The following is a 26,991-nucleotide window of genomic DNA, read 5'->3' as shown; positions in this document are numbered from 1 at the left end:
AGCAAGTAATACCCATAATTGAGCACTAGGTAAGTTCTGCCATCTTAATTATAATTATTCAGTATGAAATAAGACATGACTTGCCAATCAAAGGAATACAATTATCTTTAGCCTTAAAATGTGACTTCCAGGCACCACCTTCACACTTATTTAAATATTGTAATGTTACTGGGAGTGATGCAAATAAGCAGTTTCATAAAATCTACAAAAGAAACCATTAAACATTACATGTGAATGTTTTCTCACTATACTAAGAATAAACATTAGCAAAATATAATAAATCAATGAGCACTCATGAAAACCTAAAGCTATTGAAATTACACTTTTTTACCAGAGTTACTGTATGTCTGTATCATTTACTGTATCATTTACTTATTTATTTTGTATTTCAAGTAGTACTAGATTTCAGTCAACTTTAACTAATAACTTTTGTTAACAGTTTTGTCCACAGTCTATTCAAGAATGTGGTCTAAATCTTGCAAATCCACTACTGTCATAACAGTGACTTCCATCAGGAATACTGTCACATTTTCAAAAAGTACCAGTAAAAGTGTAGGTTAGGTACTGCTTATAATGCATTTATTAGTCACACACTGGTATGTATTAAAATCATAACAAAAGCTTATTTTGGTCTTGATAACACAAAATATCAGTTCTTTACCTTTGTACAGTGTTACATATTATGATCTTGTAATATGGTGCTAAAATTACAGATATGAGGGCTTCATTTGGGTTTATGAATGACTAATTAAGCATTCACACACATCATCACTTACTTAAACTACTAATGTAAAGTTATTTTAGTATGCTACATTGCACAGAAATACATAAACACTTCATTGACTCTTTGTAAGTGTTAAGACCAAAAGAAGCCTTTGTTAGTATCTTGTTACATAACAGTATTGTGTAATAAATACATTATAAGTAGAACCTAAAGTGTTACCAAGGCACATCTAAAAATATATGAATACATATAACTATGTAAATACTGTATATACATATAAATATAGAGCCCGGTCCATAAGCATTTGGACAGTGACACAATTTTCATAAAGGATTTGAAATAAAGCAATCATTATATTGTAGCATCTAGAAGCACTGTGCCTCTGTAAAGACACAATTCACACGCACTGCAGTGTGGGAGGAGGCAGGGTGATGAGTGGAGAGGAAAAAGTTATGTATATACAGTACTGTGCAAAAGTTTTAGGCAGGTGTGAAAAAAAATGCTGTAAACAAAGAATGCTTTCAGAAATATAAATAATGATTGTTTATTGTTATCAATTTACAAAATGCAAAGTGAGCGAACAAAAGAAAAATCTAAATCAAATCAATATTTGGTGTTAGTACCTTTTGCCTTCAAACCAGCATCAATTCTTATAGGTACACTTGCACAACGTCAGGGATTTTGTAGGATTATAGTCAGGTGTATGATCAACCAATTATACCAAACAGGTGCTAATGATCATCAATGTCACACGTAGGTTGAAACACAGTCATCAACTGAAACAGAAACAGCTGTGTAAGAGGCTTAAAACTGGGTGAGGAACAGCCAAACTCAGCTACCAAGGTGAGGTTGTGGAAGACAGTTTCATGTCATGGCAAGATTGCGAACAGCAACAAGACACAAGATAGTTATACTGCATCAGCAAGGTCTCTCCCAGACAAAGATTTCACAGCAGACTGGGGTTTCAAGATGTGCTGTTCAAGCTCTTTTGAAGAAGCACAAAGAAACGGGCAACGTTGAGGATTGTAGACTCAGTGGTCAGCCAAGGAAACTTAGTGAAGCATATGAAAGACACATCAAGCTTATTATCCTTCGAAATCGTAAGATGTCCAGCAGTGCAATCAGCTCAGAACTGGCAGAAACCAGTGGGACCCAGGTACACCCATCTACTGTCCGGAGAAGTCTGGCCAGAAGTGGTCTTCATGGAAGAGTTGCAGCCAAAAAGTCATACCTCTGACGTGGAAACAAGGCCAAGCGACTCAAGTATGCACGAAAACATAGGAACTGGGGTTCGAAAAATGGCAGCAGGTGCTCTGGACTGATGAGTCAAAATGTGAAATATTTGGCTGTAGCAGAAGGCAGTTCTGAGCGGTACAATAATGAGTGTCTGCAGGCAACAGTGAAGCATGGTAGAGGTTCCTTGAACGTTTGGGGCTGCATTTATGCAAATGGAGTTGGAGATTTGGTCAGGATTAATGGTGTTCTCAATGCTGAGAAATACAGGCAGATACTTATCCATCATGCAGTACCATCAGGGAGGTGTATGATTGGCCCCAAATTTATTCTGCAGCAGGACAACGACCCCAAACATACAGCCAAAGTCATTAAGAACTATCTTCAGCGTGAAGAAGTAGTAGTAGTCCTGGAAGTGATGGTATGGCCCCCACAGAGCCCTGATCTCAACATCATCGAATGTGTCTGGGATTACATGAAGAGACAGAAGGATGTGAGGAAGCCTACATCCACAGAAGATCTGTGGTTAGTTCTCCAAGATGTTTGGAACGAGTTCCTTCAAAAAACTGTGTGCAAGTGTACCTAGAAGAATTGATGCTGTTTTGAAGGCAAAGGGTGGTCACACCAAATATTGATTTGATTTAGATTTCTCTTTTGTTCATTCACTGAATTTTAATGATTGATGAAAATAAATGATTAACACTTCCATTTTTGAAAGCATTCTTTGTTTACAGCATTTTTTCACACATGCCTAAAACTTTTGCACAGTACTGTAGTTTAAGCACGTTCAATAATAAAGTCAGTAGATTTGCCTGCATTGAGAAAACGTTGTCCGGCATGTTTTCTTCTCTCGCAGGGCACTACAACATGATTGAAGTGTAGACTTTCAGCTTTAATTAAAGGGGTTTATCAAAAATTGTATGAGCCATTTAGGAATGGCAGCCATTTTTAAACATGGTCCCCATATTTCCAGGGGCTCAAAAAGTATTTGGACATTTGGCTTAGAAGCAGTTCTCTCATTAATTCATTAACTATTAAGCAGGAAAAAGGTCTGGAATTGATTCCAAGTGTGAAATTTGCATTTGGAAGTTGTCGTCACTGTGGACAGATGGAATTCTGAAGTGTACAGGGCTATACTATCTGCTCAGATTGAGCCAAATGCTGCAAAACTGATAGGACGACACTTCAAGTACAGATGGACAATGAGCTGAAACATACCAAGTGCTTTTCAAGGAAAAGAACTGGAATATTCTTCAAAGGCCAAGTCAATCAACTGGCCTCAACTCAAGTGGACATGCATTTCACTTGCTGAAGACAAAAATGATGGCAGAAAGTCCAACAAACAAGCACCAACTGAAGACAGCTGCAGTAAAGGCCTGGCAAAGTATCCCTAGGGAGGATACGCAGCACTTGGAGATGGCCATAGGTTCCAGACTTCAGCCAATCATTGACTGTAAAGGATTTTCAACCAAATATTGAAAATCATCATTATATTTATGATTATGTTAGTTTGTCCAAATACTTTTGAGCCCCTGAAAATGGGGGAACCATGTATGGGAATGTCTTTGCTAAACAGCTCATACAATATTTTTTATAAACCCTTTGAATTAAAGCATAAAGTCTATACTTCAATCATATCTTGATTGCTTTGTTTCAAATCCATTGTGGTGGAGTGCAGAGCCAAGATTATGTACATTTTGGAATTGTCCAAATACTTATGGACCTGACTGCATATGTAGAGATAGAAAGTACATATTAGATATAATATACAGTATATTAAGACCTCTGAGACGCAGACAAAAATTTGGGCCCTTGCTTAATGATGACAGATGGGAAAAAAAATGACCAAATAAACAAGCACACGAGGGTCCTAAAAAGTGGTAATAAAGAAGGACTTCAGAGTGTTCAGTTAGTTATGATTATCAAGTCAAACTGACTGCCTCCTTCTGGTTTCAGGTGGTTTCTGACTGCTGGTTCCCGGAAGTATTGGAGCTAGGCAGTGGAGAACCAGAAGCACATCACTCAATCCTCCAGTTGATCTCTTGTTCTGGGACATTATTGCTTTCCTGCCTTGAAGATGTCCCCTTGTTATACATATATAGTAAAGATGGACAGGGATTGATGGGTTTCCCGACCTGGTTGGATGGTTCCCCGTCTACTCTCAGGATCCATGTAATGGATGGAGGACTCAAATGGATGGATATTCTGACTGGGGATGTTTGTGTTTTCTTCCCTGGATGGGACTGTGTCGACTACCAATCAGGGCTGTATACTTCATCAAGTTGCTAGGTGGAGGCATCCCTTGACTGGATCACACATGTGCACATCCATAAGATGATCTAGGAATTGTAGTCCCATTAGACAGACCTTCTGGGTACCATGGGTGCTGTCAGAGGAAGCTACTGAGAATGAGTTTCTCTATTCAGAAGAGGTTCTGCAAGACTGGAAGTGCTTCTTCTGTGTGATGTCATAGCATTTGAATTACTCCAGAGTCCAGCATGAAAAGAACCACATCACCTTACTCAGGGAAGCAGAATCAAAAGAGAAGGAGAACAAAATTTGCTTGGAAAAGTTTGGTATAAGGAAGGAAGGAAGAGATTGGTGGATCGTGTGTCTTTTCCTTTGATGAAGCCTTTAAATGTGCTCCCTTTAAAACAGAACCCAGGACTTTAGGATTTCCTTGATCCCCCCCCCCTAGCAGCCACTATATAGGTAAGAATTTCTTAGATATGAAGTAGAAATGCAATGTTTAAGTAATGATCAGGAACAGAACAACAACAGAAAATAGAAATCATGATAAGACAAGGTCAGAAAACTAGGCATTAGATCAAAAATGCAGGAGACACGATTCCCTGTGACTGGAAACAAGAGCATAAAGCAACACATACATAATCAAGTTCCCATTAAATATTAACAGCTTGCTCAATTATGCTGCCTAACCACAACAAATTATTCAGTGTGAAATGAGGTATTCTATTGTGCTAATTGTTGCCCAGAAACAGAAGATGCTGCTTGCCAAAATAGTCATGGATGTGGAAAATACTTTCGCAAACATTGTATTTTTATGTATGCTATGCTTCCAGGTCTTGTGTCTCCCATAATAAGTTGTGAATTCGGATCAAAGCCTGCCTGTGAGGACATTGCATGTTCTCCTGTGTTCATGTGTCATTGCTCCATGCAATCTGGTCAAATTTACTGTTATGCCATCCATATTCAATTACAGTGTGAAATTATAATTTTGTTTCTCGTCCTTGATCTTGATGCTGCATATAATACAAGACATGTGCTTTGTACCCGAGGCTATATATAACATATACATGAAACTGAGCAGAACTAGAATACTTTACACAAGAATACACATAGCATAATTACAGTATGTAAGTGTAATACAATATTTACAATAAATACACAGGTTAGTCTTGGAACAAATAAATACACTTTGTAGTTGGATATGCTAAGTAAACATCACAGGTAGCAGAATATACTCTACGTACATCTGTGTAAATGTTTAAATATCAGCTGAACAGTCCCTCAGAGGCAAATACAGGGTCTAGTAGAATAAAGTAGCCAGCACATCCAGGGTGCTAGTGCAGCCCCTTTGTTAAATAAGGGGTCTATTAAAAACCCTTGCAGTGTCCTACATCCTAAAGTCTTTAAATTGGTTAATGACAGATAATTGTGGGCAGTGTTTTAGTGCCCAGCATTGATGGCCCACCCTCTGTTCAAAGCTGGCTTCAGCCAGACTTCAGAATCCACAATCCTATATTTGAACAAAAAAATTCAGAAAATAGACAAATTATTATTATTATTTTGCTAGATTTATTTTCACAAAGCTATAAATTAGATAGACAGCATTTTGGTGAATTGTTTACTTGTGGGTTTCATTTCCTTGTCCAATTATTGTCCTTGTGGAGTTTGCATGTGCCTATGGCTCAGAATGTGGGTTTTCTTCTGGGTATTCCAATTTTCCACCCACACCCTCAGAGAAGTGTATGTTAGGTTAATTGGTGATTCCAGAATGGCCGTTTGTGTGAACGGTCGCTATGAATGACTGGTGCCTGTCCAGGTCTCATAATGTGATGTTATCTTATAAATTGGATGTCTCCATTTTGACATGGACCATAAGCATCTACAGTAATGGATGGCTAAAGTTCAGTATGAAACCATAATTGATTTAGTCTGATATCATCTACCCTTTATTTTTCTAATTTTCTGACTTCGGCATGGGGTCTGCCTATGTAGTAACAGGTTCAAGGCACAGACCTCCAATGGGACCTGTGCATAGTTAATAAATAAATAAATAAATCACTGCCAGTCCAGCTGATAAAGGGTTTGTCAAAGAAAGCTGGGGTTTGTAGGATGAACAGTGTGCACTCTGACAGGGAATGTAAACTTCACTAAGACCAGCATGTGTGCCCAACTTTTGTAAAGATGGTAGTCAGTATATCACTGCATCTTCCCTATTACTCCTCAACACTATTAAATCTTACAAAGTTTCCTAAAGTCTTCAGATAGCAATACAAGCAAGCAAAAATAAAATGAAGTGTATCAAATGAATATTTGTAGGGCGCCTTTTATTTATTTATTTTTGTGAAAGAAATCTGAATGACTATACTTAATTTTTTCTGATACTGTTGGCAGTGAGACATTTTCAAATTATATTCAAAACACATTAAAGATGTCTTGCACAGCATAACCCGACATGCCTTTTTTAAACATGCTGAAACACAATTCCCGGCGGAGGCATTAGAATGCATGTACTGTCACCACTCTACTATTTATTTCAGTGTCCACTATATGCCTTGTTTATGGTGGATGTTCCATTAACCATCCCCTTTGTACCATATACAGTATGCACAACCCAAATAATTAGCTAGAGTCTTGAGCAATCATGTATTTAACTGGGACATTGCTCTTCTATAGGCCTTTTCTCATTCTTTATAAGAAATGATTTATTGATACCCCTTGGCAATGACTGCATATTGTTTGCAATGAGCTAATTGAACTATCCTTGTGGTGCTCATATTTTCTTTAATGATCAGATTGTGATGAATAGGACGAGTATATGCTTGTTTAAGAAATGACCTCTACAGCTGGTGATGTGAAACACTGCTAACATCTTGTCTGTGCACTGCTGAAGTCAATCAGACTTCTAAATTAAATGACATATATTTTTGTAATTTGGTAAATTGCAGATCATAAATCTAATGCAATTTCTGTTTCTGTTACTCCACATAGAGTATATAGATTTACTTACAATGAGGCTTCTTTGGCACAAAAAGGATATTTAAACTTTTTTTATCTTTTAGTTTCTACAATTAAGTCTGCATTTATGCTACTGTATATATTGTATTATGATTTCATTTATATAAAATGCAAATTGTCCAAGTTTATGTGTCAGGTATAAAGCCACAAAAACCATATACCATTGCAGTGGTAAACTGGAATCACAGGATGATCAGCATAGTATGTATATAGGGGATACTTCAAATATTTTAGTTAACAGACATCAGATGAGTGGCATTCCGCCTGAGTTGGTCAAGCAGAATAGAAGTGCAGTGAATGCTGGGAAAGTTGGAACACAAAGTGAGATTTTAGAGTGTTTTGCATACTATAGTAAGATTTGAGTTCCACAGGGTTAACCTTAAGCTGGGTGTGGGATGAGTGATAATGATGTCTTGCGACAATTTCTGCAGTTTGTTTATTTTTGTATATAACTTTCAAGGTGTTTTGAGACAAAAATGTCAGCATGCCCATCTAGCTATGATGGCAGCCTGCTGCAAAGCGAGCCAGTGTGTCCTCTTGTACATGCTTTTAAAAAGAAAGACTCTTTTCAAAGAGTCTCATCTCTCTTCCTTGGAGAGAAATCTGTCTCTTTCTTTGTTTTTGATCAAACTAAGAGAAGGAGCCATCTGGGAATTTTCACCAGCATCTTGCTGCTACTACTGGAACTGCATGAAGATTTAACCCACCGAGGCTTTACAATTCCATGCATCACTTTGTACTTATTGTTGTTGGATGCAGATAAATCTCGTTAGTGCATGAAAACTTAAAGACAGTTTCTCTGTCTAACTGCTACTAGCAAGTCGGGAGCTTAGATTGGTCATTCCCTGTCTAACTACAGTCCATTAAAAATACAAAAGGACACCTCTGTGAATTCCTCTACTGATGTTAAACTGTTGAAATAAAGGTTTGAAAGTAAAGACAGCCCTAGTCAGTAAGCAACCTGCAATAGAGGTACCAAGGGTGAAACATATGGGGTGAAGCATAGACTGTGAGACAGGTAAGCGGTTACAGGTAACAGTTACATAGTTGGTTCTTCTTATCTCCCATGCCAACAGGTTATTTGGTACATTTCATGTATGGTGCATGTCACAGATGATCTCATAACATGATAAAACAGTATGGGAACAATGCCCTGAGAATGCATCCACTGCTTATGGTGACACAGATTGCCATATCAAAGTAATAGCCTGCGAACTGCCAGGAGATGATATGTTTCATGAGTTTTTGGCAGATATATCAGTGAATGCAAATTAAGTGTATTCTTAGTGATCATTTGCTATGTTCTCTTAGGATGGGCACTATACAGGATTGCATCACCCATTATTAAAAATACAAAATGGCCATTTAGGGCCTACTGAGATACTTGGAACACTACATGGAACGTTTGACTTATGTCTGTGAAGCCAATTAAATCTTACTTCAGATCTTAGTACTGATTGCAGGACACCTGAAGAGGACAGAGAAATAAAGCCTACCTGTACCCATTAACTGGAGGGAAGATAAAGGTCAACAATCAAAAAAAAAGAGATGAGTGAGCCATCCTACCTGGAACACAGGGCACAGAACCCATATATTGTAGGTAGACCAACAGGGCTCATTTTGTACTTCATGATCTTTTTTTTTTTATTCTTACTTGTACTTATTTTTGTAATAATTCATCATTTTTGTAGTACTTTGACCAAGAGGTACCCACTCAATCAGTTTCTTTATAATCTCTTGAATTTACAATGTCCAATGTGTGTTTAAAATCAGGTCATCTTTAACATTGTTTTCTCTTGCTATGTAAATTGCCTGTTGGGTAAGCAGCATAAACACATCATTTCACAAGATGATTCATAACAGCCCATATAGTATATAATCCAATCAATCAGACTAAAAGCAACCATCAATAATAGAAATAATACTGGAGTTGCATCAGCTGATCTACTGAAACCAGTTACAACACCCTTCATTTAAAAGACATCAGGAACATTGGCTAATGTGATACAACATATACTTTAGTATACTTCAGTCACTAAAAGGTCAATTCACCCTGGGATACTACTGTGCAGAATGTTTTCTGACATTTGCAATCAACTGCAGTACTAAGTGGCTACAAATATGAGTCATTGTCCACAAACTACTCCATCCATTTTGTGTCTTGGTTTTTTCTGTGATTTTCAGCTTTTAATTTAGTAAAGCTATACGTTCAAAAACTGCAAAGCATGGCCAAGGAGTATCTCATTATTACAAAGATGTACATTTACATTTAAGTCTTTTTTCAAAATCTTTCAGCTAGCATATAAATTATTCAAATATTTTGGCCCTTTCCTTCATAGAACCGACCAATGTCAACACTCTTGAGTATATACCGCAATCATAAAATGTAAACCTTCTTCTAAGTCATGACATTTTCTAACCTACTTAAACCACACCAGGGTCACAGGAGTAGGTATGGGGTGCTGGAGTCTATCCCAGCCAGCATAAGGCACAAGGCAGGAAAAAACCCTAAACAAGGTGCCACACACACCCACATTCACACACCAGACACACACTAGGGCTAATTTAGTGTTGCCAATTCACCTAACCAGCATGTCCTTAGCTACTGGGAAGAAAATCGAGCCCCTGGAGTAAACCCACACATTCACGGGAGAACATGCACGCTCCATGCAGGAAGAATCTGGGAAGCAACCCCTGGTTTCTTAACTGTGAGGCAGCAGTGCTGCCACTGTGTCACCGTGCCACCCCTTCTATAAGTATAATGTAAAAAACATTCCTGAAGGAGATAGTGATTTTATCTAATGCCAGACATTCACTGTGAGATTTTTAGAAGTCATGGTCAAGCGACAGCCCAATCTGCATGATAGAGTCATCAGTTGTATATATGCTTGAACTCTGTGAGCGCGTTCTGTTCAGTTGAACAGTTCAGTTCAGTTGTACATGTAGATAGCCTAAATGAAGAGTTTCATACACTGACACTACAAAAAAGCTTTACCCATTCAAAAATTCAATATGGCCAATGCATCTGAAAATGGCAAGAAATGAGCTTGTGATACCTAGATTGCCCACAGCCTTACCACCTTCTTGACAGTCATGACCAAGATGGCTAGGGAAATGAGGATACATAAATAAGCAAGATTCAAAGCAAATGTGCAAAGTAAATTTATTCAGAAATCTAGTGTCCAAAACAATAAATAAGGTGTTGTGCAGTTCTTCAATACATAAATAGGCCACGGTGTTTATGTACAGGTTAAAGTCTATAAATAAATAATCTATCCATTACATAGGCTAAAATCAAGCCCCCAGCACATCCTTCCTCCGCACCCATCCCCTCTGCTCAGCTGATGGACATGAGACACCAGCAAGCACAATCAACCATCTTCAACATGTGTACCCACTATCATCTCTCTGTGTCTGTGGGCACTCCATGAACCCTGTTCTCTTATGCCACCACCATCCTTCATTGTTCGTGGGACCTTACTGCTTAGCAGGAGCAAACCTAGCCCTGGAGCACCATTGTTCCACATGGGCTTCCCTGACCGCCTTGTCTTGTTTCATCTGCACCAGCTCTGTTTTGATCCTGACATTCACCTTCTGTTTCTCTTTGCCTTTCACTTGACTTAAACATCATCCTTCTCTTTCTCCCAGACTCCCTTTATAGCCAGTGAGTACAGGTGCACCAAACAGCCCATGGAGCCTCAATGAGGGACAACTACATTAACTGCCTGTGTGAACATTAAACAAAATTAGCAAACTCCCTCATCATGATCTTAGCTTTCATTTCACACACCAGCACTCACTGGGTCTGTGGTGCCTCATTGTTTCAAAAAATTTTGCAGCACCACAGATCCCTAACACACTTTACTACAGAGCTGCACTGCTGGCTCTTGCTGTACTGTGCACTGAATGAACACAGAAAAGAAAAAGGCATAACTAGATACATGGATGGTTGAGGTGTAGACAATACAATCTGTCCATTTTACAGAAAGAATCAGAGGTATACAATCTACTATATATAATTTACTGTTGTGTGGGTTTATTTCAAGTTATACCAGTAAATGTTTCCCAAGATGCTTTGTTAATGGGCAATTATTTGTATGTGTGATGCTATATGAAAGCTTTTTGAAATCAAAAAGGTGAAAATGACCATGACAATGGCAATACCCAATGTATAATGTATGGCAGTTGGTGCACAATGCATTTCAGGAAATTTGATGGTTAAATTAGAAAATCAGGTTGTGAGACTGTTCACACTGTAAGGCAGCCAACTGAAATTTCTGACATGATGGAAATTCTTCCGATCGTTTGACAGCACAATTGTAAGATGCAGTCAGACCTTGCAACCCCTCTCATACTGTACATGAAAGAATGGCTGATGAAGCTGGAATTTCAGATGACTCAGGTTTACAATTATGGCAAAACCACACCGTGCATGTCTGGTATAAAGAGCTGCAACAGTTTGTGTAAGAGAACCCATAGAGTAGGTCTAAGCTTTTAAATCCAGGCTCCATTATGTTAACAAAGCATTTTCTTGTTAGTACCGCCAGTTCATGTGCTCTTCTACAGTAAAATGGTGTGCCTTTTAACCTCAGTCCCCGTTACTTAAACTTACTTTACTTAAACCAATTAAATATTTTGGTGTTACATCATTAGTTGTCATATGGGTTTTGATAACTTGATTCACTTAGTTAGAAAAATAAAATAAAAATTATTTTTAAAATCCATTCATGCATACACTATATATGCATAGTGAATACCTTTTCATAAATTCAATTTAAATGACATTTTAGTTCAGTTTCAACTAAAGATCACAATCACCTGCACTTTAATCTTCCATGATCGCTATGAATAATTTCATGTGTCTAAACTAAAATTTGTCTGTTTCATCTTACAACTGTCTATCCTCAGTTTTCATATTGTAAAATCTGAAACTTACAGTAGTGCAGCTTTTCTTTACTACATGCTATTATCATAAATTCTTACACAGTCAATTTCTACAAAGACCTGTAGACATCTTGATCTCTTATTGTACTTTGGTTTATATCTCTCTTTAAGAGTTTTTTTATTTTCTTGGTAAACCCATTTCCAGTCTTCTTTTTTTATCAATGAATGCTAATGTTATTTTCAGCTTTTTCCAATCAGAAGTTCAGCAGGAGATGTCCCATTTTCCAAAGGTGACACTCCATAGCTTAATAAGGCTAGATATGATCTGAATCACTGTCAATTGCTTTCTTTAGCAGAGTCTTTATAATTTGTTCTCATTTTTCAGCTTTAAAATTAGACTGTGGATAAAGTGGTCTGAACATAAGATGCTTAGTGTCATACATTTCTGTAAATGACACAAATTCTTCTTTTAAAGCACAGACCATTGTCTCTGTAAAGTATTTGTGGTATACCACATCTGGCAAATATAAATTGTGAATGTTTAATAATACAGCATGCTGTTGCAGTACAGAACAAGGCTATTTCAGGAAAAATTGTAAAAGAATTTATTATAATAAGGTAGGCGATGTCATGTAAATTTACCCGTGTCTGTGTTAGATGATATCTTTGGTTCTTTTCTTGTTTGTGTATTACAACTGATTATCAAATTCTCAATATCTTTGTCCGTTTTTGGCCATCAGACAGACTTTCCCTGTATCCTTTTACATATTTCAATGCCTAAATACCCTTAATGCAATGTCAGTAAAATGTCTTGTCATTGTACCATACATTATTTCTGCTATAATCTGCTATTACTGTTTGCAGGAAGCACCAGACTAACCAGTTTGTTGGTTTCCTGAACACATCTGCTGAAAAATTTCACATTTTACTAAAAGCTGGCTAAATTAAATTATTATTAAATTATTCCATTATTTGTCATGACAGTAAAGTGTTTCTATTGGGTTCTAAGAGCAAAATTTTACGCAGAGTGACAGTCTTCATTTTTGTTTTTTAAGGGGAAACAAGAAGTACAGTCAGTCATACACTAATAGCAGAGACCAAATAATCAAGTTTCACGTTGTAAAACTAACCTAAAGTTGTTCAGCGAAACTAAACAAATACCAGATTCAGAATTAAATAAATTTTTGATTAATTTAATTTAAATGAATATTTCGCAAGCACTATGTCATTTTATATAAAACTAGCAAAATACCCGCGCTTCGCAGCGGAGAAGTAGTGTGTTAAAGAGGTTATGAAAAAGTAAAGGAAACATTTTAAAAATAACGTAACATGATTGTCAATGTAATTGTGTTGTTATTGTTATGAGTGTTGCTGTCATATATATATACATATACACACACATATACAGATATATTATATATACATATACACATATATTTTTTATATATATATTTTTTATATATATATATTTTTTTTATATATATATATATATATATATATACATATATATAGATATATATACACATACTTACATACATATACACACATAGATGCACTTACAATAACATAGAAATCAATATAAACAACATTAACATCATTATCATATGAGAATATGAAGTAATATATAAGAAGCACATTTCATATAAATATAAATTATTAAACAGTAAAATCTTCTATAATTGCTACCGTGGCTTTTCGTTGGTCTGTCCAGGATTTTAAATCACATGTAGCTTGCAAACCGTTTCACGTATTGACTTGAAATCTGGTACACATATAATACGTCACGTCTGCTATCCGCTTTATGGGTGATGAATGTATTACTCTTTTTATGTTTATTTTATTTTAGAATCAACTCCTATCTGCGCACACCAGGGCGGCCGTGGGCGGATGCGTATGGTGTATTCACTCCATGTTATCGTGCATTGCGCTGTCAGTGGTATTTTGATTAAAGAATTTGAACAATATATAAGAAGCGTATCAATTATTAAACAGTAAAAACATTAACATTTAAGAAGTAAAGTTACATTGAGTACTACTGCAGTGCCTTCGGGTATACCTCATTTTTTTCTTTGCCCATTACATGCTTAAATGTATACATTTTTTGGTGTACCTACCCCGAGAACACGCGACATATAACCGACCGTGGGAGAAGCATGGATTTTAAACACGCGTTGAGTTCACTGCTGGTCTCCCTCGTGGAATAACTGGTAATGTTTTGACTAAAATCTACAGCGAGTAAAACGACATTACCTTCCTTTTTTTTTTTTTACGATCTCTGAGATCTTGCTTTTTTTCGGTTCAAGGATTCATAAGCTCTTTTATGTTCAATGTTGTACTTAATAAGTACTAATTATCCCAAACCATGATCTTTGAATGTTGCAAGACTTTCGCCTTGTATGTAGATCGGGGTAATTACATTCATTGCATTCCTAGTCTGAATCACAATCTGATTGTATGGGTGGTTACCTGGCACTGTAGGGTTTGCCACCCGTCCTTTAAAATACGGAATCGTGCCGCGTTTGAGAATGAAAATTGCGCGTCCCGTTTTGAATCAATTCTGGACGGGATTTATCCCGTATTTTTTGTATCATTTTTTTTTTAAAGCAGCGTCTCATGCAAATCATCCACAACGCATTTTATGAAGATGCCTCCTTTTCCTACTTTTGATTGGGTAATACTTGATGTCATCGTTAGTTTGATTGGTGTTTTTAACTGTCCAGTGAGGAGGGCGTGTCTTTTAAGTACAGTCTGCAAAGTGTTGGCACTGAGATGTTGCGTCAGCGCCATAGTTGAAGCCCCTAACGTTGCGGTCAGCAAGTCGGTAACATCCGCCATGTGCCGTCTTTCATTTGCGAGAAGCAGATCATAGAATGGTTGAAACTGTTGCCCCTAACGTTGCGCCACGGTGTGTGGTTCGTTTATACCTCGTGTGTTCTCATTAAACTTTTATCTCGCGAATATGTTATTGCAATCCGCAGCGGGAGCGTTTCTATAAACTTAATTTAAACTTACGTTTTACACCGTGCTTTGTTTCCCTTATGAACATGCCTTGTATGCTTAACTCGCTCTGTTCTCAATTGTTTAATAAATTTTTTGCTCTTCGCTGTTTGCGGCTGTTCCTCCATTTCCCCCTACTTCGTTCTTTTATCTCGCGAATATGTTATTGCAATCCTTAACGGGGAGCGTTTCAATAAACTGATTGAAAATAGTTTTGCATTTACCTTTTTAGTAAAAGGCGAGCTTTTAAGCCTGAGAAATCACCCCGTAAATGCACACGTTTATTGGACATGTGTTAATATGTATGGTTACACAGTATTAAGACAGTGAACAACGTCAGTTACCTTTCTTCCCGCGTTTGATAGAAAGGTGAGCTTTTAAGCCTCATAAATCACCCCGTAAATGCACACGTTTAATTGCACATGTGTTAATATGTATGCTCACACAGTATTAAAAGACAGTCAAAAATTAACGTCATTTTACCTTCGTTCCCGCGTGTGACTCGTGCTGTAAATGTCTTCCTTGTTTTTAGTTCACGTGATTACGTAGGAGGTTTGATGACGCGATACGTGACTCCGCCTCCTCCATTACAGTGTATGGACAAAAAATATGTTCCAGTTATGACCATTACGCTTTGAATTTCGAAATGAAACCTGCCTAACTTTTGTAAGTAAGCTGTAAGGAATGAGCCTGCCAAATTTCAGCCTTCCACCTACACGGGAAGTTGGAGAATTAGTGATGAGTCAGTCAGTCAGTCAGTCAGTCAGTGAGTGAGTCAGTCAGTGAGGGCTTTGCCTTTTATTATTATAGATAACCACCATGATATCACAGATTATAGGGCACAGGTCTCACATGCCTAGCAACAAAGTAAATCCTAACAATTAGAAACACAAAATGGTGGCACCCATGAAAACAAATACACAACATGCAGCTCATGATAATCTAACTGTGGTAACAGAAAAATTATAAATTAAAAAAAAAAAAAAACAATGAGGAATGTTATGAGCAGAACTGAACAATAAAAAAAAAAAAAAAAAAAAGGACCTAATAGTTTATTTTAGAAGAAACATTATTTTCCCACAAGAAACAATCATTAAAGGCCAGGCAACAGAGATTGTTGACAATTATTAATATCTGGGGACAATCATAAACTCAAAACTAACTTTTAATAAAATGCAGAAGCCATCTGCAGAAAGGAACAGTAGCGCCTCTAATGTTTAAGGAAGCCAAGTTTTTTTTTTTTTAATGCGAGTCTGACCATGTTGTCATCTGTAATAAATCTTATATTGAGTCTGTCTTTACTTACGTTCTTCTGGTCTGGCCTGAAAACATTAATGTCAGCAATAAAAACAGAATCAATCAAATTGTTAAATGAAACCGTCAAACAACAAGGTCTCAACAATCAAATCTGACAGACCAGTTTAATAAGCAAGTATTACGGAAAGCAGAATGCATTCTCTTAGACAGGACTCACCCACTACATTCCCAATTCGAGCTGCTGCCATCAGATCCAAGGTTCAAGGTTCCAAGGATAAAAATCGCCTGGCTCCAACATTCCTACATCCCAACTGCTATTAATCTTTTAAAAAAGTTCAACCTTACATCCACAGGCTTAAATCATAAGATGAACAGTTATCATTTACATCAATCATTAGTCAAGTCTTAATGCTGGTTTAATTTTTTATGTAATATGTTATATTAGAAATATTATGCTCACTGTTATATTAATTTATACTAAGTTTATGCTTATTGGCTGTGTTCATTGTGATGTGTTTTTAATGTTATATCATGGTCTCTTTGTCAAACCTGCTAACAAACCCAATTTCCCTCTTGGGAAAATAATATTGAATTGAGGTGAAGTGTATTGACATTCAGTTTAGCTTCTTACATCCACCCACTTTCTTGCTTTTCTGTGTTTCTCAAAGGTTCTGTTGATGTTGTGTCTGCAGTTACAGTGGATTGATTACCTGGGTTGTACTCTACCTTGCAGTCATATTTATGAAATTTCATAATCATGAAATTTGGATTCTGGGCAATATGTCTTCTAGATCTGTTTTTTTTTAAACCATAGCACTCATATATTTGTGATCTGTTTTTGCACAAAATATTGGTAACTAGTGATAAGTGAAACTGGCATGATTCACTTCACATACCATGGCACTAAAATTCATTTCTCAGATGATTTCACAATTGCAAAATGTAAAACTCGGTGGATTTTGCAGATTTTATTTTTTTTATGGGGTGGAAAACGAGGAATATTACTCCTTGTGATGAATGGTCAGTGGCGCAGTGTAAGTTTACAATAAATAATCACATCCTGGGAAGTGCAAGCTGATATCGGGTGCAGGGGTAGAAGTGCTCTTTACCTTGGCGTTGATCGCGCCCACACATGTGCAAAAGACAGCAGATTAGTTTGGTACCTCATTCATGTCTCGGAGAGAGTGGCATCTTACACCTGCGCCCAATTAAGCAAATATAAGGAGCCTGCATGGTAGGCAAGGGGAATGAAAAAAGAACAGAGAAGGAAAACAAAAGAAAGCAAAGTTGAAAGGATGGAGAGAAGGGCAGGAGTGAGAGAGAGCCTGTGAACAGAAGGAAGCAGGCAGACAGGAAAGTGAGCCCCGCAGATGGAGCCTGTGGCCAACTATCAAGAGGGAGCTGAGGGTTGCTCCTGCTCCCTGGCTGGCCATACTCCGAGAAGCCTCCCCTGCAAGGCCGGGGATGGCAGCGGGAGTTGGAGTGGAGCTTGGAAGTGCCCTCTGGATGCCGCTAGAAAAGCAGCTGGGGCCCGAACACATCAGAGGAACGTCTGCAGCTGCTGGTTGATGTCTCTCCACACGGCGAAACCTGAACAGGGTAAGCCCGGGAAATGTTGGTTTTAGAAGGATGCACCTGGTTTCATGAGTTTTTACAGGACAGTTTCCTGCTGACATTTTATCCAAGATTTTATTGGAAGACTTGTGGAATGCACTGCACTATTTATATGAACACTGTTTGGATTATTGGTGGCTTTTTAAATAACAGCACTTGAGCACTTTTGCACCTACCCCTTGTTTCATATGTGTGTCCTCATTTGCCCGGCTCATCTCAGTTATGACTATCAATGGTGGCAGATTCAAGAGGCTCCCAAACAGAACAGGGAGCATGGAGTCAGCCGGTACTGCCACACACCCCAAAGCCTCTTTCATACTTCGGTGTTCTTTTCTGCAGTTGTGTCGTCCTTTCAGTTTCTTCTGCAATGCAGTAGTGACCGAGAGCTACAATAACTCTGGAACCGTATACTATGGGCTTCCAAATCCCATCTTCATCTTGTAGCAAGACTGCACCTAGTCCATCTTTTAACACATGTGTAGAAATGAGTTGTTGCTGTGGTGGCATAAAAGAAAACAAGAGTCGATTCTGTAGTTAGAACATTTTCATTTCTATCCATGCTTGCTTGTGTGCTATTGTTTAGTTAAAATTCTGTATTGTGATATGTAAGATTGCATAAGTAGGTTGTTATAAAGGACAGAGAAAGTATCAACTTAGCTTTGAAGTTTATTATGCCCAACATATGTGGTACAGCTTTTATGTCTTCTATTTTTTTGCAACTCTAATTGCTCTAACTTTGTACTCTATGCCTCTATATCTTCCTCTGTGAGTTTAACACCTAAAATATAATGTCTCAAAAATCAAAATGGCATTTATTTTTGTTCAATTTAAATTCATTATGTGAAGGTTTACTATCTGTCACTGAGTTGTTTTCACAAATTATTATATTATCCAAAAATATTCTGACACCACGAAGTCTTTCTATTATGTGTTACATGGCATAATGAAAAATCCCTGATGTAGACAATAGGCCAAAAAGTAATGTTAAAAATGCATGCCTCCCCAATGGGGTATTAAAAGTACACTCCTTTGTTCTTTTTTTTATTCATCTATTCATCTTTATTTGCACTTGCTTTCTCCTCTCTTTTGAAGATCCGATAATGCTCTCAATTTACTGTCCTTTTAATGTTTTCGGTCAATGCAAATCCCCAGCTCAAAAGTTTTTTTTTTTTTAAATGACTGTGGAATTTACTAATTCTGTGTGCTCCTCAACCTTCTGCATTTTTTCCCTAATGTTATGAAACTATGCAGGTCTTGGTTTACCTTTTCATGCAGTGGAATGAGTACGTTTCTAAGTGAATGTACCACAGGTATAGCATTATTTGACAGATGAACTGGACAGCACCAGAACCATTGAAACTCATGAAACTGCATTCATACATGTACAACAACGTCAGAGTGTGAATTATCTGCTTTACAGTTTTTATTTGTCTGAACCACCTTGAAATCAGTCCAAAATATTCACTTAATCAGTTTTAAAATTAAATAATACATAACAAACGATAGACTGTGCTATTTTCCTTTTACTAGGATTTGTAATACATGTATAGGATTTGAAGTGTTGTCCATGGTAAACTTTGAGTGAGACCTCTCTTCTCTAAATATCTGGTTTAATTTTTCATCTTGCAACATCATTTTCTTTTATTGAATGTAATCTTGCAGCTGTGTCAGTTTCAACAAAATTATCTATCCATTTATTTTAAGCTTTACTGAACATTTAGTTTTATTTACTAAATTTATTTCCTTACTAAATTTTGCAACTGCATTTTTTTCCCCAAATTTGTACAATTCATTTTTATTCACAGCCATCATTTCCTCATGACTGTATATACTTCTGTTCTAAATCACTTGCATAACATGTATCTACAGCATTCTCTAGTGTTTAGTCAGGTTTTCATAACAAGGTTTTTCTTACTTTATTATCACAGATTACAAAAACGTTTTCACTTTTAATAATGGAGTGTTTAAATGCTGCAAAACTGCAAGTATTGGCTTTCAGTCTTTTATGAAAAAGTGAAAACTTTCTCTATGCAACTGCATTCTGGAGAAAAATTCTGCTTGTCTGTCTGTCAGATAAAAACTCATATACCCCTGGACCTTGATCTTGGTCTCAATTGACAGGTTATCATGATCCATGATTCATGAGTTGGACAACTGGGGGAATGGCGGGAAGGAAATTACACTTCAAGTCCCTCTCATGGCACAGACAAGACAATGCCCCTTACCTCACAGGATATTAATGGGCGCATGGCCTAGTGTGCTACCGGGCAAACAGTTGACACAACAAGTACTGGCGACTGATCACACCACTGGTTTAACACAAACGTGATTCCTGAATTGCAAGTGCACCCCACAATTGCCAAAATTGAAGCCTTTGATTAAACATACACGTCCCTACAGCTAGCCGGCAAAGCCATCAGCTTGTGCTGTATTATATTGCTGGCATGTCAAATATAGCCAAACTATAATGGTGTAGATCTGATGCAAAACCAACTTCACCAACTGAAGACCATTACAATAATCTTGCCGGAGTGACCGACAGTGCTTGCTTTTATGAGAGATGCACCACCTGCTCCAACATGAATTCAGGCCACATACTGGATAGGATAAGAAATTTGCCAAGAGGTACTGATGGTGACCTGCGTTACACAGACAGACTGAACCTCTTCATTGCTCACATGAGTCAGCCACCACACCCACCCACCACAGTGTGACCTGGGTTTCTGTATTCATTGATGATCACAAGAACAAACGCTCCTTAGCGCACCAATGACTGGAGGAAAAACATTGCCATCTATTGATTCTCAACTACACTATACACAGTTCATCACAAAACAAGTCAAACAAAGCAATGTCAGGAAGAAAAGTAACAGCTGCACCAGCGAAACAAATGCAGTAAATTGTTTATTGTCGACCAATGTCAGACCATAAGGCGGAAAGACACTACCACGTATGCCAAATGCAAGATGTAGGTCTGAATACATAGACATTAAGCAATGTGCTGACACTTTGGCCCATCAACATGCCAGGCTCAATCCCCGAGACAGATTAAAATCCTGACAAACATGCTCACATGTCACCCTGGATACAAACAGATCTTTCACAATGGTGTAAAGGAAGGCAAGCACGGACTGGCGACCTGGCTGGGATGGTTCAAAGACCCAAGGAAGCCAAACCAATACTAGGATAGGAACAAAGGTAGGACATTTCTTGTTCACCCAAGAGATGGGAAGAAGGTGCCAACAATGCAGCAAAGATGCCGTCAACCCGGAAGGGTTCAGATGAGGACCCTTGCCCTGCTGGGAGGCCATTATATTGGAAGGACAGGGAAAGAGAAAACATATGAAATGTTTGCTCTCCTAAGACACAAGATGGCCACATCCCGGGTCTATGTCGCCTGTATGAACACCTGCAGGGCATGCTAGGATCTTTAGTCTGGCAGGGTTACTCTGTTGAGTTCCGTGGGTGCTGCAGGTGTACTTTGTGGGACTTCTGCATGACCTGGAAATGCTTCCAAAGGACCATCTCCCAACAGCAGAAGTACTCCCAGGCCCTAAATAAACAAAATTGCTGAAACACTTGCTTGGAGGAAGAGGAGCAGGATGAAGAAGGAGGAAGCGTTTTAATCTTAGCTGTTCTGGTGTGCTGTGCAGGATGATTCTAGAAGAGTCTGTAACAGTACTGAAAAGAATAAAAATTATTGTATTTGAACCTGCCTCTGTTACCATATCAGTTGTGTCAAGGGTTTAGGGTCTTGCTACGCCCCTACAATAGTTATAAGGCCTTTACTATGGGCATGTCAGGAAGTGAAAGAATGCGCCAATAAGAATCAGCACAATGACTAACTTCAGGTGGTGTGGCACTCAAGATAGTCACAGATTCTGGGAATCCTACAGCACTGCACATTCCACTGAGGAAAAGCCCACTGACATCCTGACATTCGTCCATAGTTGTGAAGTACAAGTAGTAGTTTAGAGAAGCCATCAGAGTTAGTGAGAGTGCCAATGTATAAAACATAGAAGAATTTACTAGAGCAGGGTGTTGAAGCTTGTCTTGCTGTGGGTAGGCATGCATGCATATGAGTTTGTAATCAGTTACGTACAAAGTTCCTGATGGAGTGACTGTGGAGTGTAGATGTACAGAAATCACTTGGAGGGATGGACTGGCCTCAGTGGGGATTGGTCATGAAAACCCCGCGAGCAAATAAAACCAAGCAGCCGAAAACAGAGGTCATCTTGTGTACTGTTGTCAATTAACTTAACTGTAAGAAAGTGTCTCGATGCATGCTCAATAATCCAGATAAGGAAATTCTAGAAAGTTGATTCAGTTCATCTGGACATAGTTCTTTTCCAGAGAGATTCGTTACATCACTCATCCAAGTGACTTCCTCAGTCTCAGTTGACTGCAGGTTTCTCCTACCTTATAAACAGTACCTTTGCATCACTTTGCCATGAATTATACATCGGGGCAACCAAACAACCACTGGCGAAGCGGATGGCACAACACAGAAGAGCAACCTCGTCAGGCCAGGACTCAGCAGTCTATTTACACCTACAGGACAGTGGTCACTCTTTCAATGATGAAGATGTGCACATCCTGGACAGGGAGGAACGCTGGTTTGAGCGAGAAGTCAAAGAGGCCATTTACGTGAAAAAGGAACGACCATCTCTGAACCGAGGAGGGGGCTTAAGGGTACATCTTTCACCATCTTACAATGCTGTGATTGCAGCCATTCCCCAACTCTCTGTGAATGGTACTCATGGCCATTGATCAATGGACAATTTGCATATCATTGATCACACGGGCCCATTGTTAGTCAATGGTGCTAGTTTCGGTCATTATGCAAAGGTACTGTTTATAAGGTTGGAGAAACCTGCAGTCAACTGAGACTGAGGAAGTCACTTGGATGAGTGATGTAACGTATCTCCCTGGAAAAGAACTATGTCCAGATGAACTGAATCAACTTTCTAGAACTGTAAGAAAGTAGAGAGTGTAGAGTTTGGAAATAAACATCCAGGTGGAAACGGTAGAATTGATTTACTGAGCTAACAGCTTGCTTATTTTTGTATAAATATTTTTTCTTTTCCCTTTGATCACTCCCTATGAAGTGAAGAAGAAAAGAATTGAGAAAATTGTTTTTCTTATTTATTTTGTTCTTATGTTTGTTTTTGTGTCATCTTGATATTGTTTAATATTTGATGACATAACATATTTTTGTTTGTGTCACTATTCGCTCAGTCAATGGTTTGGTCAATTAAGGGCATCACATGCAGACATTGGGTTAGAGAGCAAACTTTACCTAGACAATAACCATGCCTGTGATTGAAACCAATGCCACTATATCACTAATTTTATTCTTGATTTTTTTTTTCACATGCCAAGTAGTGTACACTTAACAATTCTCAGACTGCTAGTTGGCAAAAATATGCAAGAGGCTTGGCTTTCTTATGGTCTTACTGACAAAAATGTCATCTCTGCAATTTCACACTGCTTCCGAATGCTATTTCATATTACTTTTTAATTTTTTAAACACTGTATATGTAGATCTCAGATATCCTCACATATACTGAAGTATTATTTATTCATTCTGGTATCAGCCAAAAAAAAGAGTACAATGAAGTCAAGAGAGGGAACAAACAAGTCTAAAATTAATGTTCAAGGCGACCCAGTTGGCACCCTTTTAATGGTGCTGGCAAGGCAAATGAAACAAGTGCACAGTGGGGCAAACAAGAACAAACAACAGTTATTAGACTGTAGGACCTCCATACAAATGATAAGGTAGTTCTGAAGAAGGGTTAGGATTTAGGTAAAAACTCAGTCCAGCTGTCTGCTCATTCCCAAATGAGGCATGACCTTCCAGGAGCATCTCATAGTTATCAAATTTGAAGGCACAGGGTCAGTTGCACTCACTTGGGCAATCTTCTTGGAGCTGTGAGTTGAAATAGAGACAATACTCTCTGCAATAGCAACCTTCGTAGTAGTGCTCATATCTAATGAGCGTGAAAGGTGAGCCTCAGATGCGCATTTGTGACAAGCAAGTTCAAGTTAACTGCATTTCATACACCTGCTAAATCCAATTTAGGGTCACTGGGGGCTGGAAACGACCCTGGAAAGGGTGCTGGTTAATCACACTAACACCTGGTCAGGTTGGAACTGCCAGTAAACTTAATATGCAAATCATTGGAGGCACGGGAAAAAACTGGATACCCACCCCTAGAAGATATTAGATATTATATAGAGTTAGATACTAGTAGCTAAATCCGATGCTAACATACTTATTTTTTGTTTTTAAGCAGAACGTAAATGTAACATTGTTTTGTTTCAAGAACTGAAAAATTGAAATCAACCAAATTTTCTGAGTATCAACTTTGTTCAGTATCAGGAACCATCGCACATTGGTTGCTCCCTCATACCTTCTTAATACCAATCATTTTGTCTTTAGTTTTTGACAAAGGAAAGGAAAGCTAAATTGTTCCCACGATGCTCACTAATGTTGTACAGATGCACAGTGCGGACAATACTGATGAGTGGCATCACAGACTGCTATGGCAGCTGCATTAAGGCAGAATGCAAGATGTTGTAACATGTGGTTTAAGCAGTCAAGTTCATTATTTAGGGCAGGCTGTCATCCAATACATGACTTTTATAAACAGAGACTCTTTCCATTGTATCGGATGCAACACAACCTGCAAACAAACTGTTTGTCCACCTGCCATCCAGTAAGCAATAACATAGCATTCAGTGTCATGCCAGCAGACTCACAAACACTTTCTATTCTCACGTCTGTTAACTCACCTACACGGCCTCGGACCAAGACTCCATTATGTGAGCATCTGCATTACCAGTCAGTTTGCAGTACAGATTAAATGCAGTGAACCGTTCTGTAGCTCAGGTACTTCTTTGTCTGTTTATCACTCGTTCTGTCTGATTCACATTGCAGGGTTATATCTGAATTTGTATATTTTTAATGTCATGCTGTTGCATATTCTACTGTTAACTGAATAGCTGGGTTACAAAGGGAATTGACTGTTGGGTGGACTTTGTATATTTATTGATATTTATTATCATTGCCCTGTTCACTGCTCTATGTCTGCTACACAATGTAATTTTACCATAAATCATGTTATTGCTGATCTGCAACAGCAAGACAAACAGTACTGCTCCTTGCAAACACTATAAAGACATGGCATTGAAGAATACAATACCTGGTACCAGGCAAGTTGTCAGATAAAGGCTATGATGACTTTTCCAGCGATTTTCAATCATAGCCTTCAATTACATGTACACATGTACACTGATCTTAGCCAGTGAGAAGCAGTCAGCGGCATGCCCTTGTGAAGTCAATTGTCTATGTGACATACCCAGCAACTGAGACCAACCAGTTTGATTTTCTCTTTGGTTGGATAGACAGACTCTTTGCCTCTGAGAGTTGAGACCCAATGAGCGTTAAGCTGTAAATACAATGTATAGAATATAGGAACAAGGAATAAGGCACAAATTCAAGAGAAGCTTGTCTGTTTGATGTCTCGGGTTTTATATACTAAAACAGAAATGAAATAAGAAAAAAAAATTACAGAGACCGTGGTTGAATGCACACTACGCTTGGCAGCACTGGGTCTGTGGACCTCACAAACAGAAGAGAAACTCCTCTATTAGATGTCTTGTCTTTTACATACCATAACAGAACTGAAAAAAAAAATAAAGGGCAGAGATTGCTGCTAAACTTACTTCAGCTGTTAGCCCATCGTATATTGCCAACACTGTCAGGCAGCACGTGATTGGCTGTCAGAAAAAAGGGAGAAGACCACTGCACTGGAGAATTGGTACTCAGTTTGAAACGGTGCAGCAACAAGATCAGTGACTGAGATTGACCAATCTGACATACTCCACAACAAAACTGCAAATAATGTTTTATACAAAGTCAAAGTATACTGGGGCAGTCTACAAATGTTTACATCAAGATGTTTAAAAAATGTGTGCATGTTTGATGTTACACCCAGTCTCCTATGCCCACAGTATTTAAGTGACTACACCACCTAGTAAATTAGTAAGTCATTACCACCCAAAAACTATTCCTTATCTGTCTACCCCACTTACTGTATATAAACTATCTAATTAAAAGCACAAAGACTTCCACTTCTTAATGAATGGAACTGTCCAGCAGCGTGGTTTCTCGAATTGCTCCGAGTAGGAATCAGAAAAATCATTTGTCCACCAGTCCAATGTTTCCTTTAAATGTGGGAAAAATGAAAAGGAGCCTTCACTACTCTCCGTTTACTGATTCCTTCATAAAAGCAAAACTTTGCTCAGGGATTAAAGGCCTTTCTGATTTTCCTCTGTCTTCTCCGAGACAGTGCTCCATGTTCATCCAGTGAAGCTCCTTGTCCTTGATAAGATACTCCACTGCTGCAATGAGGACTGTACAGTCCAAAAAGGATCATTTTTAAATAAAATAAAAACAAACAAAAAACTTCTAAATTCTGTCCTTGCATAAAAGATTACATACAAATATAAAAAATCCTCAAAAGTCCAAAACGATACTTATCCAGCCTCTATTAAGTGTTCCTTACAATCTGATCATCTGCTCTTGGTCTTTCTCTCTTCATTGTCAATCTTGTCATTGTGGTGTACTGTAGCATCACACAGGAAGCCATCTCATTGAAAGAATGTCCTGCTCAAACCAGAGAGACACAAAATGTGGAGTCCATTCTTTCAGATTGCCCTTTCATTTATTGCAAACCTTGCCCTTTTTCTCTCTCACTCTACTCATGACTCACTTGTCCATAATATCCTTAAAGTCACTAGTCCAACTCAAAACACATTCAAAAGTAACTAGGTCTACTTTTATAAAATGACTCATGCTGAAGATAAACATTTTGAATGACTGCTTTGCTACTGGAAGGAATCAAAAAATATGTTAAATGTTCCCTGGATTTACAGCCAGCAGACAGACAGAACATCAGAAGACCAAGCAGAGCCCACAAAGGTGATTCTGTGAGTTGGACTTTTTGGATAGT

The sequence above is a fragment of the Erpetoichthys calabaricus genome, chromosome 14, assembly GCF_900747795.2.
Source record: "Erpetoichthys calabaricus chromosome 14, fErpCal1.3, whole genome shotgun sequence".
Taxonomy (NCBI): Eukaryota; Metazoa; Chordata; class Cladistia; order Polypteriformes; family Polypteridae; genus Erpetoichthys; species Erpetoichthys calabaricus.
The sequence above is the reverse complement of the archived record's forward strand: the minus strand, read 5'-3'. Positions refer to the sequence as shown.